The sequence below is a fragment of the Trichosurus vulpecula genome, chromosome 1 (genome assembly GCF_011100635.1).
Source record: "Trichosurus vulpecula isolate mTriVul1 chromosome 1, mTriVul1.pri, whole genome shotgun sequence".
Classification (NCBI taxonomy): domain Eukaryota; kingdom Metazoa; phylum Chordata; class Mammalia; order Diprotodontia; family Phalangeridae; genus Trichosurus; species Trichosurus vulpecula.
Genome location: NC_050573.1, coordinates 507,007,893 through 507,021,310, shown reverse-complemented (window position 1 = coordinate 507,021,310; position 13,418 = coordinate 507,007,893).

The window sequence follows — 13,418 nt, the reverse complement described above, 5'->3', positions numbered from 1 at the left end:
TGATTGCTCTCTTGTTGCCTTTACCCCAACACCTGTTGTCTTTTTTAAAATTAATTTATTATTATTTTTTAAATTTTCAACATTCACTTCCATAAGTTTTTAATTTTCTCCCACTCCTTACCCCATCCCTCCCCAGGGTGGCATACAATCTGCTATGGGCTCTACACATCCATTCCTATGAAACACATTTTCACATTAGTTATGTTGCATAGAAGAATTACAACAAATGGGAGAAACCATGAGAAAGAAAAACAAAGCAAAACAAAACAAAAAAGAAAATAGTCTGCTTTGTTCTGCATTCCAGCTCCATAGTTCTTTCTCTGGATGTGGATGCATTTTCCATCATGAGTCCTTCAGAATTCTTTTAGATCCTTGCTGAGAAGGACTAAGTCTATCAAAATCAGTCAAAGCACACTGTGGCTGTTACTATGTACAATGTTCTCCTGGTTCGGCTTAATTCACTCAGCATCAGTCCATATAAGTCTTTCCAAGTTTTTCTGAAGTCTGCCTGTTCATCATTTCTTATAGCACAACAGTATGCCATTACATTCATATACTGCTATTTGTTTAGCGATTCCCCAATTGATGGGTGTACTCTCGATTTCCAGTTCTTAGTCAGCACAAAATGAACTGTCATAAATAATTTTACACATGTGGGTTCTTTCCCCATTTTTATGATCTATTTGACTCAGCAATGTTGCTGAGTCAAAGGGTATGCACATTTTTATAGCCCTTTGGGCATAGATCCAAATTGCTCTCCAGAATGGAGAGCTCACAGTTCCACCAACAATGAATTAGTGTTCCAACTTTCCCACATCTTCTCCAACATCTATCATTTTCCTGTTCTGTCATGTTAGCCAATCTGATAGGTGTAATGTGATACCTAAGAGTTGTTTTGATTTGCATCTTTCTAATCAGTAGTGATTTAGAGCATTTTTTCATATGACCATAGATAGTTTTAATTTCTTCCACTGAAAACTGCCTGTTTATACCCTTTGGCCATTTATCAATTGGAGAATGACTTGTATTCTTACAAATTTGACTCAGTTCTCTATATATTTTAGATATGAGACCTTCATCAGAGACAGTAGCTATAAAAATTCTTTCCCAGTTTTCTACTTCCCTCCTAATCTTGGTTACATTGGCTTTGTTTGTGCAAAAACTTTCCAATTTAATGTAATCAAAAGTATCCATTTTGGATTTCATAATGTTTTCTATCTCTTGTTGGTCGTAAATTCCTCCATTCTTCATACATCTGATAGATAAACTATTCCTTGCTCTCCTAATTCGTTTATAGTATTAGCCCTCATGTCTAAATCATGTACCCATTTGGACTTTATTTTGGTATACAGTATAACATATTTGTCTATGCCCAATTTCTGCCATAGTATTTTCCAGTTTTTCCAGCAGCTTTTTTTTTCAAATAGTGTGTACTTATCCCAGAAGCTGGGGTCTTTGGGTTTATCAAAGAATAGATTGTTATAATAACTGACTACTGTGTGTTGTGTACCTACACTATCCCACTGATCTACCCCTATATTTCTTAGCCAGTTCCAAGTATTTTTGATGATTGCCACTTTGTAATACAATTAAATATGTGTCATGGCTAGGCCACCTTCCCTAGCATTTCTTTTCATTAATTCCCTTGATATTCTGGATCTTTTGTTCTTCCAGATGAATTTTTATATTACTTTTTCTAGCTCTATACAATAATTTTTGGTAGTTTGACTGGTATGGTGCTGAATAAGCAAATTAATTTAGGTGGAGTTGTCATTTTTTTATTATATTAGCTCTGTCTACCCACGAGCAACTGATTCTTTTCCAATTATGAAGATCTGACTTTATTTGTGTGAAAAGTGTTTTGCAATTGTGTTCATATAGTTCCTGGGTTTGTTTTGGCATGCAGATTCCCAAATATTTGATAATGTCTACAGTAACTTTAAATGGAATTTCTCTTTCTATCTCTTGCTGTTGGAGCTTTGTTAGTAATATATAGAAAAGCCAATGATTTATGTGGGTTTATTTTATATCCTGCAATTTTGCTGCTCCTTCCTTTTTTGAAATAGGCTCAATCATTATTCTTAAGGAAAACTTAGAAGCTTGGTGAGGGTAGGTTGTTTTCCTTATTTGAGTGACTCATCACTGAGTTGGGTCCTCATGATTGGCTTCTGAGTTAATGATTTATGCCTATAGTAAAGGGGAGAATTGCTTTTCAGATGCTTTCTAAACAAACACCTTACCACCCCCACATCCACCCTACACCTAACTATAAGCTGCTTGTGATGGGGCTAGCTCATTTGGCCTAGTGGGAGGGGTTGAATGAAATCTCCTGGGTGATATGAATTGACTCCTTTTATGACACTTTCTTTAAAATTTCCCAATACCTCTGATATGGGCAGCAGGGAGAGATCTGAATCTTGCTTTTATCTCAAATTTTGGCATGTATGTTAATGGAAATATGTTATATATCAAATGGGACAACATTAATTACATAAGTTATTTGGAAGAACTCACAAAAATCATATATTGTATTTTAGAGCATCAAATTTAATAAACAGAAAAACCCAGTTACCCTTAATTACATTACTTTTAAAATTTTTTCCCTTTATAGACAGAAGTTTTGATTGATAGTTTGGAATTGAGAGCTGGGAAATGAAGAGAAGCTTACTTAAAACTATAGTAAGGGACTATCAGTCTGGAAGTTTTCTTAATTCTGGAGGACAGTATGCATTTATTTTAATAATATGTTATTAAATTTTGTCAGGAACTAAAGTTAAACTCATTGGTCTCTAGTTTACATATTCCATCCTATTTTTTTTCACTAAAAAATTAATAAATTTGCCCCAGTAAATGAGGTTTCCAAGAACTTTCTTGTTTTCTGAGAACTTTTTAAGATCATTGACAATGATTCCATAATCATATCTGCAATTTTTTAAATGCACAAAGATATAGTTCATCCAGGCCAGATGCCTTGAACTCATCAAGAGGAGCTAAATGCTCTCTTACAATGTTATTGCTTTCCTTGGTTATCATTTCCATATATTTTCTATCTTTTCCAGTTCAATGATCATTCTGTTGGCAACAGAAACAGCAGAAAACAAAACCCAAAGAAAGCTGTAGTTTCCCTTCATCAGTTATTTTTGTACTAATTCAATTAAAGCCAGACTCATATGTTTTCTCAGAACTTTCTCTTTTCACAGTACAGCTTTAAAAATTACTTTCCATGATCATTAGCTTTCTCACTAGCCTCAGCTCATTTTTACCCTCAACATTCCTCACAGTATTTTTTCTAGACCACCTCATACTTTGTCATTCTCTCATTCTCTATTACATGTCTTCATTTCCATCTACTGTATCTGTCTTTTTTAAAACCATAAGTTGTTTTGTGAATTTCATGTGCATTCAATACAGTATTTTTAGATAGCTGTACTTTTCCTCCTTGTTGGAAGTGATTGCTTTTGAATACTAATAATTTGGTTTTTGAGATCTTCTTATTCCCTGGAATTGACTTCCCTTATTCAAAGTTAGTTCATGGAATTCAGCTATCCTTCTTTGTAATCCTTTGAAATCCCTTCTTCCCAAATCTGGGTAGCATATAAGATTATTTTCTGCTTTCCTCTCCACTCTATCAAAAATTCTAATATGGAATAGGCACTTCTCCCCAATTTCTTATGATTTTCACCCCAGCAACCAATTCCTCCTGATTAGTGAGAATAAAATTCAAGAAAAAAAATTTCCCCTTATTGGTTCCTCTGTCTTATGGAAGACACTCCTTCCTTTTCAGGTTAGAGCACTTTTGAAGAAGAAATGGTATCCTTTCCCATATCATGTCGTCGAATTAGATTGCATTTTAAATATATTCTATATCATTTGGTTTTACTCAGGAACATAAAAATATCAGTTCACATTAAATCAGTTTAAATTTAATGACTGATCAACAACAGGCTAGCCACTTTTTTTAGTCCTGGCTACCCACAATACAGAAACAAAAACTGGTACTTGATGCTATCTATCCTTCTGTTTTTACCATAATGGAGGCAAATTAGTAGAAAATAGGATAGAGATTGCTGAAGATCATTCAATTGTTAACCTTCCTACTAACATTGGCCTGGTTCTTGGTACTCTAAATTTGAGACCCTTGTTCATTGAGCAAGAAATGGATTGATACCAATACTGATATTCTCTCTATAAATGAAACCAACATGAAAAGAGAAAGATGAAGGAAAAATATGGAAGAGTCAATTATTTTCTCCTTGGAAAAGCAAATGAAAGGAATTGGCAGCTTGGTTTCACTCAAAGACAATAAGAAATTTCTTTTCATAGGACACAATTAACTTGTATTACAGTGCTCGTAATATACAATTAAAAAAATAACACTGTAAAAATAATTGCAGGTTATGAGCCAGCCTTCACTATATTAGATGAGGGGGCAAACAATTCTTTAAAGAGCCCAATACAAACCTCTAAATAAATCAAAATACACTTCAATGTTCTGTAATGTCAATTGACAACATCAGTTAGAAAAGTGAAAATATGTTTAAAAAAATATGATGCAGGAGCAAGAAATAAAAGATCTCCAACATTCACAAATTATGTAAAATCTTCGGGCTTCTATATGATCAATATTCCTTAAAGAAGATAATCAGGAGAGACTAGGCATAATGGGCATGAAATAAGGTACAAAAAATGAAATTGTATGTTAAAAGAAAGGAAATCACTAGTTTCTGATATGGAAGTATTTTGCAAAACCAGCTTTTTCAATAAAATCAGACCATCATCTTGAGGCAATGTTACACTGATGCTAGAGTCAGAAAGCTGGGATTCAAATCCTATCTCTGATGCTACCTACCTGCATGAACTGGGGTAAGTTTAAACTCTCTGGGTCTTAGTTTCCTCATCCGTAAAGCATAAGTATTAGATAAAAGCTTATAATGTCCCTCCCATTTCTGAAACTATGATCCAACTAACTCCATAGATCAAAGATTGAAACAAATACTCAAAAAAAAGAAAAGATAGGGCACCTAAATGCCAACATAAGTCCTTTCAGGAATCTTTTGATATCCAGAAAGGAAAATAGATAAAAGAATAGAATCAACACAATTACCATTTCCAAGTGTCAGTCACTTCCTACCATGAACAGGACAAAAGAGCAAATCTTTACATTATACAATTCAATGAAAAGTGTAGAGACTACAGAATTCCATTACAATAATTGTAGATCATTAAAATAGCATTTGATCTCAGTAGAGTAGAATAATTCTTTAAAGGCTATATTCCAATAAAGCATCTCCCATGAATGATAAAATTAAACAAAGGTACATCAAAGGTGTTATAACAGAAAAAACTTTATTCAATAACTTTTGATGATTGATGACAAGTGAGACATTGAAGAAAAGGATGCCTTCTCAACAAAGGTGTTATTCAATGTTATGGATGATGTTAAGCATAGATTCCAAATTAAAGAGGGATTATGTATAGATGATGAAGTCCTTTGCATAGTCCTGTTTTAGATGATATAATGGTGACTGCACCAAAGCTCTGGAACCTTGCTGAGTCTCTTAAATGATGTCTATAATCACTCAAAAAATTTAAGAGTCTAGCTATCCATAAAGGAAAAACCAAGTTTATATGGTATAGACTATGAACTGCAGTTGGATGGACAACTCATAGAACTGATTCATCCCTACATATATCTTAGACAACGTAGTACAGTGTCTGCCACTTAAGGAGTGCTTGGTAATTTTAATTAAACTGAACTGACAGATGTTTCAGATGTGTGACCTTCTGGGTACAGACATGGACAGGAGAAATTGAGCAGGTCTGATTTCTATTGGGAAATCACACAGTGCTTTCAAGGAGTCCAAGCTTCTTCCTAGGGGAGAAAAAGAAACTATGTCATTTAAAAAATAATTTCCTTATATATAAATACATCTATGCTTAATTGTAACCTTTTTGGGAGACAGCAGGGGGGAAAAACAAAGTAAAAAGTGCACAGCAGAGAACAAAAAAAAACTTACAAGGAAGCAAAGAAAAGGTGGACAGTTCAGAACACAATGTGTAGTGTTTATTATATAGGCTTTCTGGAAATGGAAATACATTGCTGTATATTTTGAATCCTCTCTTACATTCTACTGTGCACATGGCAATGCTTTTTTTTCTTTTCTTATTTTGTGTTCAAGTTTTAGTATTTAAGTTTATAATATATTTCTTTTTCTTTGTTATTGTATATTTAACTTTAAAATAAATTGATAAAAATTTTCTTATAATGATGTTGTATGGCTACAACTTGTTGAATAAAAATCTCAAAAGACTTGAAATTGAGGATCATTCAAAGGACAACAGGAGGGGCACAATGCTGGCATGAATATTTCATAACGAATTACCAGTAAAGTACTATGCAGGAAAAACTATGTAAATGATAAGATTGGAGACCCATATAACCAGAGATGGGTAAGCCATGTAATAAGAGTAAGGTTTAATAGGTGGATAGCACATAGGTTCTTTTGGTATGCAGAAGAGTTTGAGAGATTTAGGAAAAACTACCACCGTATTGGCGGCTTATGAGAGGACTTATGGGATACAAAAGACAAGAGTCATACAGCATGAAATGGCTTACATCTGCTGTGCTCTTCACTATTAAAGGGAGTACCTACATTGAAGCAATTACAGATACATCAAAGTATCAAAATAAATCTTACCAGGCCCAGTTTTCCAACCAAACATTTGTATGTTGTTTTCTCTTGAAGATTTTTTATGAATTAACTCCTACTTGCTTTAAATGAACAATGTAATAGATTCTTTTTCAATTCTTTCACATTCTCTATCTTATTCTTCACTGGTGTCCCTTTTTATATTCTGATGTCTGATAATCATAAGAAAGATTCTTTCTCTACCGTAGACAATCTATTTCTGAAACAGACAATTAAGGAGCATTCTCTGGATTCGTATTTATACTATGATGCTTCAAAGCTCCATGACTTAGAAAGTCAGGACATCTCCTTCATGGACAAAGTGCATATTTTTTCATTAATAATTTTTTTTAACATACCTGTTCTCTGCCTGTCAGATAGGTAGATAGATAGATAGATAGATAGATAGATAGATAGATAGATAGATAGATAGATAGAATGAACATTTATTAAATGTTTGCTATTTGCCAAGTACTATGGTAAGAACTAGTTATGCATACATAAGCAAAAAGGATTGTACCCACCATCAAAGAATTTATATTCTAATGAAGGGAGATGATACACAAAGAGAAGCAACAAAATAAGGGGAGGAAAGGATACTCAAATAGGGGCAAGGCTGCTAGTGAGGAAGTGGAGAAGTAAGGAAAATGAGGAATAGATTCAGGAGTGAAGTGGTCATGGACTGGGTGTCTCATGAAATAGTAGTACAGCCCAGGGACTCACCAATGAAAAGAGAGCCATAGGGCAAATTCCTCTCCAGGATAAGAAGAGTACTTGTAGGAGACAGAAGGGTTGACAAAGTCTGAAGAATGTAGAGTGGAGTCAAGAATACAGTCATTTATATACAGCTTACATAGGATGATCATAGAATCATAGAATCTCAGAATTGGAAAGCAACTCAGAGATGATCTAGTCCAGCTTATATCAAAATAAAAAAAAATCTCCTTTACAAATTATTTAACAAATGGTCATCTCGCTTTTGTTTAAAGACCTCAAGCAAGAGGGTGGCCATTACCTCCTGAGAAAGCCTATTCCACTTTTGAATTGCTATTTGCAATTTTGCAGTTCTCACATGTCATATCTTTCCCACATGGCAGTTACGATATTTTCTTGAATTATACTCTTCTGAAACTTAATTATCCCAGATTCTTTCATTCAATCTCTATATGGCCTAATCTTAAGGTCTTCCATCTTCCTGCCTCACAATGACAAACATTTAATTACCAGATCATACTCCAAGTCTTTCCAGGTAGTTGGAATGTCCCAGAGCTTGTGTCTTATTGCTATAGTTTCAGAAAACCTAAAATCACTTTTATGTCATGATCAAGACAAGGAGAGAAGAGCCTTTTTATGTTCTCCTAAGTTCATTCCCTTAAAATGTATTTATAATATACTAGGTATAGTTGCAGAGTGTTGGGGATACAGAGAACAATGAATAGTCCCTTCTCTAAACTAGCTTACAATCTATAAGAGGATACAATATGTATGAACACTTAAGTATAAAATAAATACAATATTTTAATAAAGGTTCTTTTATATGCAGAGTATTTTGCTGGGGATAAGATATGGTTCTTGTTTTCAAAGAGCTTAGAGATATTATATTATAGATCTATAGCCACTTTTCCAATTTTTACTCACTTTAATGTGATAGGTCCCTAGAAAGCAGTTGACTGCTACTTCAATCAACGTTCTAGGGGTAATTGTGAAGGCTAAGGTTTCTATTATTATATGTCCTGAGCAAATGGCATTTAATAAGTCAGTGTAGTAAGAACAATTGCTATACAATGTTCTCCACAAAACAGGATCCACTTTCCCCTGTACACAAAAGCTCAAAGTTAAAGTATAGTGACAATGAATCATAAATGTAGGAAAGCCATGTTGCAAATCAGAACTAGGTGTCTTTTTCTACCTTTGTAGGGTTTTTGTGAAGTTCCCCTTACTTGTAGCTCTCTGATTGGTTCTGAAGAACTATATCCACCTCTGATCTGTAATCAATACTTCTCTCCAGAATGAAGGGTCACTATCCCTGCGGGTTATGCTGTCTTTAGATGACTATCTTCCCGTATCTGTCTGCAGGCACTGCCACTCTTGTCAGCCACTACTGCTGAGCAACCACTGTCACCACCACTGGTGGACACTGCTACTAACTCTGTTTGCTCTGGAGACATTTGGATCTCCCAAACCCATAAATGCAATGCCTGTACATGCCCACCACATAGAACCTATATTTGGAAAGAATAAGCACAAGAGAAATTGATGTCATGTGCTCATGAATGTATCATGATTGGGTGGATGGCATGCAGCTTGTTGTTCTTCTCTACTCACCCAAAGAGTCTCACAGAAAGAGACTACAAAATTTTCGGGTTCTACCTTAGCACCTCCTGAATACTTAGCACTTTTTACTTGGTAGCCAATTAGCAGACTTTTTATGATCACGCAGTACCAAACTCTCATTCACTCATAACTGGAAACAGACCTAAAAAGTTTTGCATATTGTATTGGCAAGGAAGTTCTTTTGTGCTTTGTATACTGCTTTAGGAAAGGAAAACTGAGGATACTCCAAGGACTCTGCCTTCAGTGGTCAGTCTCCCTACTACAGAGTGGTAACCCAAAGCACAGAGAAAACAATTAGAGGAATTAAAGGGATCATTTCTGATTGAAGGGAAAAGGGAATGAAATTAGGAAGCACTTCATTAAGGATGTAGCATTTGGTATGATTCTTAAATGATAGTATTCAAACAAGTGAAAATGCCAATAGAGGCCTATATTAATAACTCACTACAGCTTTCATGGGAGAGGTTATGGGAATATAGATGAACAGGTAACAGAGTAATGAAATAGAAAAGAAAATTTTAAGGTAATGATTCAAAATGAAGATAATGATCAAAACAAGCTTCTGTAAGTATAAAAATATACAAATGCCAGAATGGTAATATTTACAAGTTATGCTTCAGATAGAATGAACTAAAACTTTGTGGATAATGGTAAAATTTATTTATTTTACATATCAATATTAGGGTCATAGACCATACTTCAGAATCTTCAATCTCCTTTTCTTTAGTGGTTCCTTCCTTTCTCCCTACAAACATGATCAAGTCTTCCCTATCTTAAAAAGTGACAAGAGAAATAAAAACAAGCTATGATAATGATGAAAAATCTCTTCAATGTTCTACCTCATTCAATTACCACCACACTTTTCTCTTCTTTCATGACAATTTTTTAAAAAGATATATTATTACCGTATCATATAAGTTGTTCAGTCAACAAATATTTGTGCTTGCTAAATCACATGGTTTTGATAAATGCTACACGGAATTCATAGTAATAAAATTGCAGTCTCTGTCCTTAAGGACTTATAATCTAGTAATGTTAAGCAGTATGGACAAATATATAAAATAAAAAGGTATATGCAAAAAATAACACACTAATTGTATCAATTGAGTGTTACAGGAAAACAGAGGGGACAAAACTAATTTCAATTGTAATGATCATGTACAATTGAGGGGGGACAGATTATGGGTTGGTGCATGAAATATTTGTAAGGTGTTAACTAAGGAAGATGGTATGAGCATCCATTTCACTGACAGGAAAGAGCAAAGACCAGAAAATGAAACATGTTCAGAGAATGGTATACTATACAGAATATGGCTTGTTAAAGGAAGCTGTATGATTAAAAAAAACAGTCTGGAAAGGTAGAACAAGACCTTGAATTCCAAGCTGAGATGATGACAGAAAATAAGAATTCACTGAAGGCTTTTGACCATGGGCTTGGAAAGACAGTGGTTTAGTATGAGAAACGTTGTAGGAATGGGACTAATATACCTGAGTGGAATTATAGAAGGGTCCAGGCCATAGGGAGGTATATTTGAGAGTTAGAGAGCAGAGATGAAAGATTAGGGTAAGAGTATAGACCTTAGGTGACAAGGTTCAGTATTGGAATGTTGATAGCAAGAAATTACCCAAATTATGTAAAGTTATCCTTGTTGTATACAAACCACGATTCAGTGCATAATAAAATGGATATCCTATGTGTTTTGAATACTTCCCACTAGAATGTTTAATTACTTTAATTTCCCTCAAATCCCTGAGACTATTTACAATTATTTAATATGTTTTCCCATTCATTCAATTTCCATTAAATATTTTTTAACCTCTTCCTCACCCTCTTCACCTACCCTTGACTCCTTTGGCAAAATAGTAGATAAAAATCAGTCTCTTTGGCATTTTCTGCTTATTAAAGTTTCTTGTCTTCTACCAGCTTAATGGTTCAGCACTTGGCATCTTGTCCCTTTCATTTATTTTCCTTCCTACAGAAGTTTACATTTTTTTTAACAAATGAGTTAATGCCATTTATAACATAGAGGTTGAAAGAAGAAACAGCCTTGACCATGGGGGAAAGATTATGTGTGCATGCATGTATGCATGCATGTGTACGTGTGTGCATATACATACATATGTATACGCATATACATATGTGTATACATGTGTATGTGTCTGTGTGAGTATATTAAACCCAGAATTTTTATACAAATTTGAATAAGTAAAATGCCTTAGGAACCTGAGGGGACGGGGACCATATTGAGCCATATTTATTTTAGGGTCTAAGTACACACTCCAGCATACACAAAGGCTTACACACACATACACACACACACATCACACATACACATGCACAGATATAAACATACACACAAACAAAAGCATGAATCAGAGAATCATAGGATTTGGAGCTGAAAGGGAAATCATTCTGTTCAATCCATGCTATTAAAGATGAGAAAGCTGAAGCTCTAAGAGTTTAAATAACTTACCCCAGTACCAAATTTGTGAATAAAATTTTATGCGCATGTGTAGAATGTTGTAAGCATGAGTGTTCTCCCTCTACCCCCACCATGGTTGTGATTTTTTTTTCCTGATCAATGACTTGGAAATAGAAGAGATAGCATGTTTATCAGATTTAGAGACAATATGAAGTTCAGAGGGATAGATAACATGATGGATAACTGAATTAGTATTTTTAAAACCTTGGAGGGATAGAATAAGGGGTTAAATCTAATAAAACAAAATTTAGTTGGGAAATATTTTACATATTAATGTTGGTTCACAGATTCAAGTACAAGATGGAGAGACCATGGCATTTGTGTGTGACAAATATTTGAAACTTCAGCAGATCATCACTCAACGAAAGTAAATAGTATAACATGGCAGCCAAAAATATACATGTATATGCATATATGAGTGTGTATATACATAACGTGTGTGTCATGTCATAGAAAGCTTCACAAAAGACATGAAACTCAAGCTGGATCTTGTAAAAAAAGCACATGTTTAAATAGGTGGAAAATATGATACATGTTGAGGGGTGTGTGTGTGTGTGTGTGTGTGTGTGTGTGTGTGTGTATCTATGTGTATTCCAGAAAGAGAAAGATAATGATTCCTTTTAACCCAACCCTGTTTAGACCACATCTAGAGTGCTATGTTTAGCTCTTGGTAACACATTTTAGGAAATGCATTTACAACTGAGGCTCATTTAAATGAGGGCAATAGGGATGATGAGAGGAAGGAAAGAAGGAAGGAAGGAAGAAGAACAAATGACGGAAGGTAGGGAAGGAAAGAGGGATGAAGGAAATAAGTCATCATTAAGTCGCTACTATTTGTTAGGCACTGTGCTAGTCCATAGTAATGTAAAAAAAATAAATGAATAAAACACTACTCGTGAAAAAGTAGCTTATATTCTACAGTAGATGATATGTATAATAGATAATATGTTCACATATAAATATATAAAAATATTGTTGCTTTTCAATCATTCAGTCATGTCTGACTTCATGACTCTGTGGTACTGCCTGTGAGGTTTTCTTGGTAATGATAATGGAGTAGTTTGCCATTTCTTCTCCTGTGGATTAAGGCAAACAGAAGTTAAGTGACTTGGCCAGGGTCACATAACCAGTAAGTGTCTGAAGATAGATTTAATTCAGGTCTTCCTGAATCCAGAACATATGTGTGTGCACATGTTTGCATACATGTATATATGTGTACACATGCATGTGTGTATGTGAATGTATATATAGGATATATAGATACATATATAGGACATGTGTGTTGTATGTATGTGTATATATGTATATATGTGTATATACACATATATGTATAACTGTGTGTGTATAAGGATAATTTGGTGGAAGGAGGAAAGCACTAATAGGTCGGAATTAGGAAAGACCTTATGTAGGAAGTGACATATAGGTTAAACTTTTAAGGAAACTAGGGCAACTAGGAAGTGAAGTGAGGAGAGAATATATTCCAGGCATGGGGGACAGCTTCTGCAAGGGCACAAAGATGGGCAATGGAAATCTATGTGTTAAAAAAAATAGAAGGACGTTTTGGCTGAACTAAGAAAAGTGTGAAAGGGAAGAATATAACTAGGCTGTAACAGTACATAGGGGGCAGGTTGTGAAGATTTTTTAATTCATTTCTATCTGTATTGGATCTTAGAAGAAATGGAGTTTGTTAAACAGGAAAGTACCATTTTTATACCCGTAACTTAAAAATATGTTTGATGTAGAGTATGAATTTGAAACAGGGTGGAATTCAATCAGGAAGATCAAATAGGAAACTCTTGCAACTGTCCAGAGAAGAGGTGATGAGAGCCTGCACTAGGTGAATAGTAAGTTGCATGAGTGAAGAGAAGGATACAGATGTTAGAAATGTTGTGGAAGCAGATTCAACAAGATT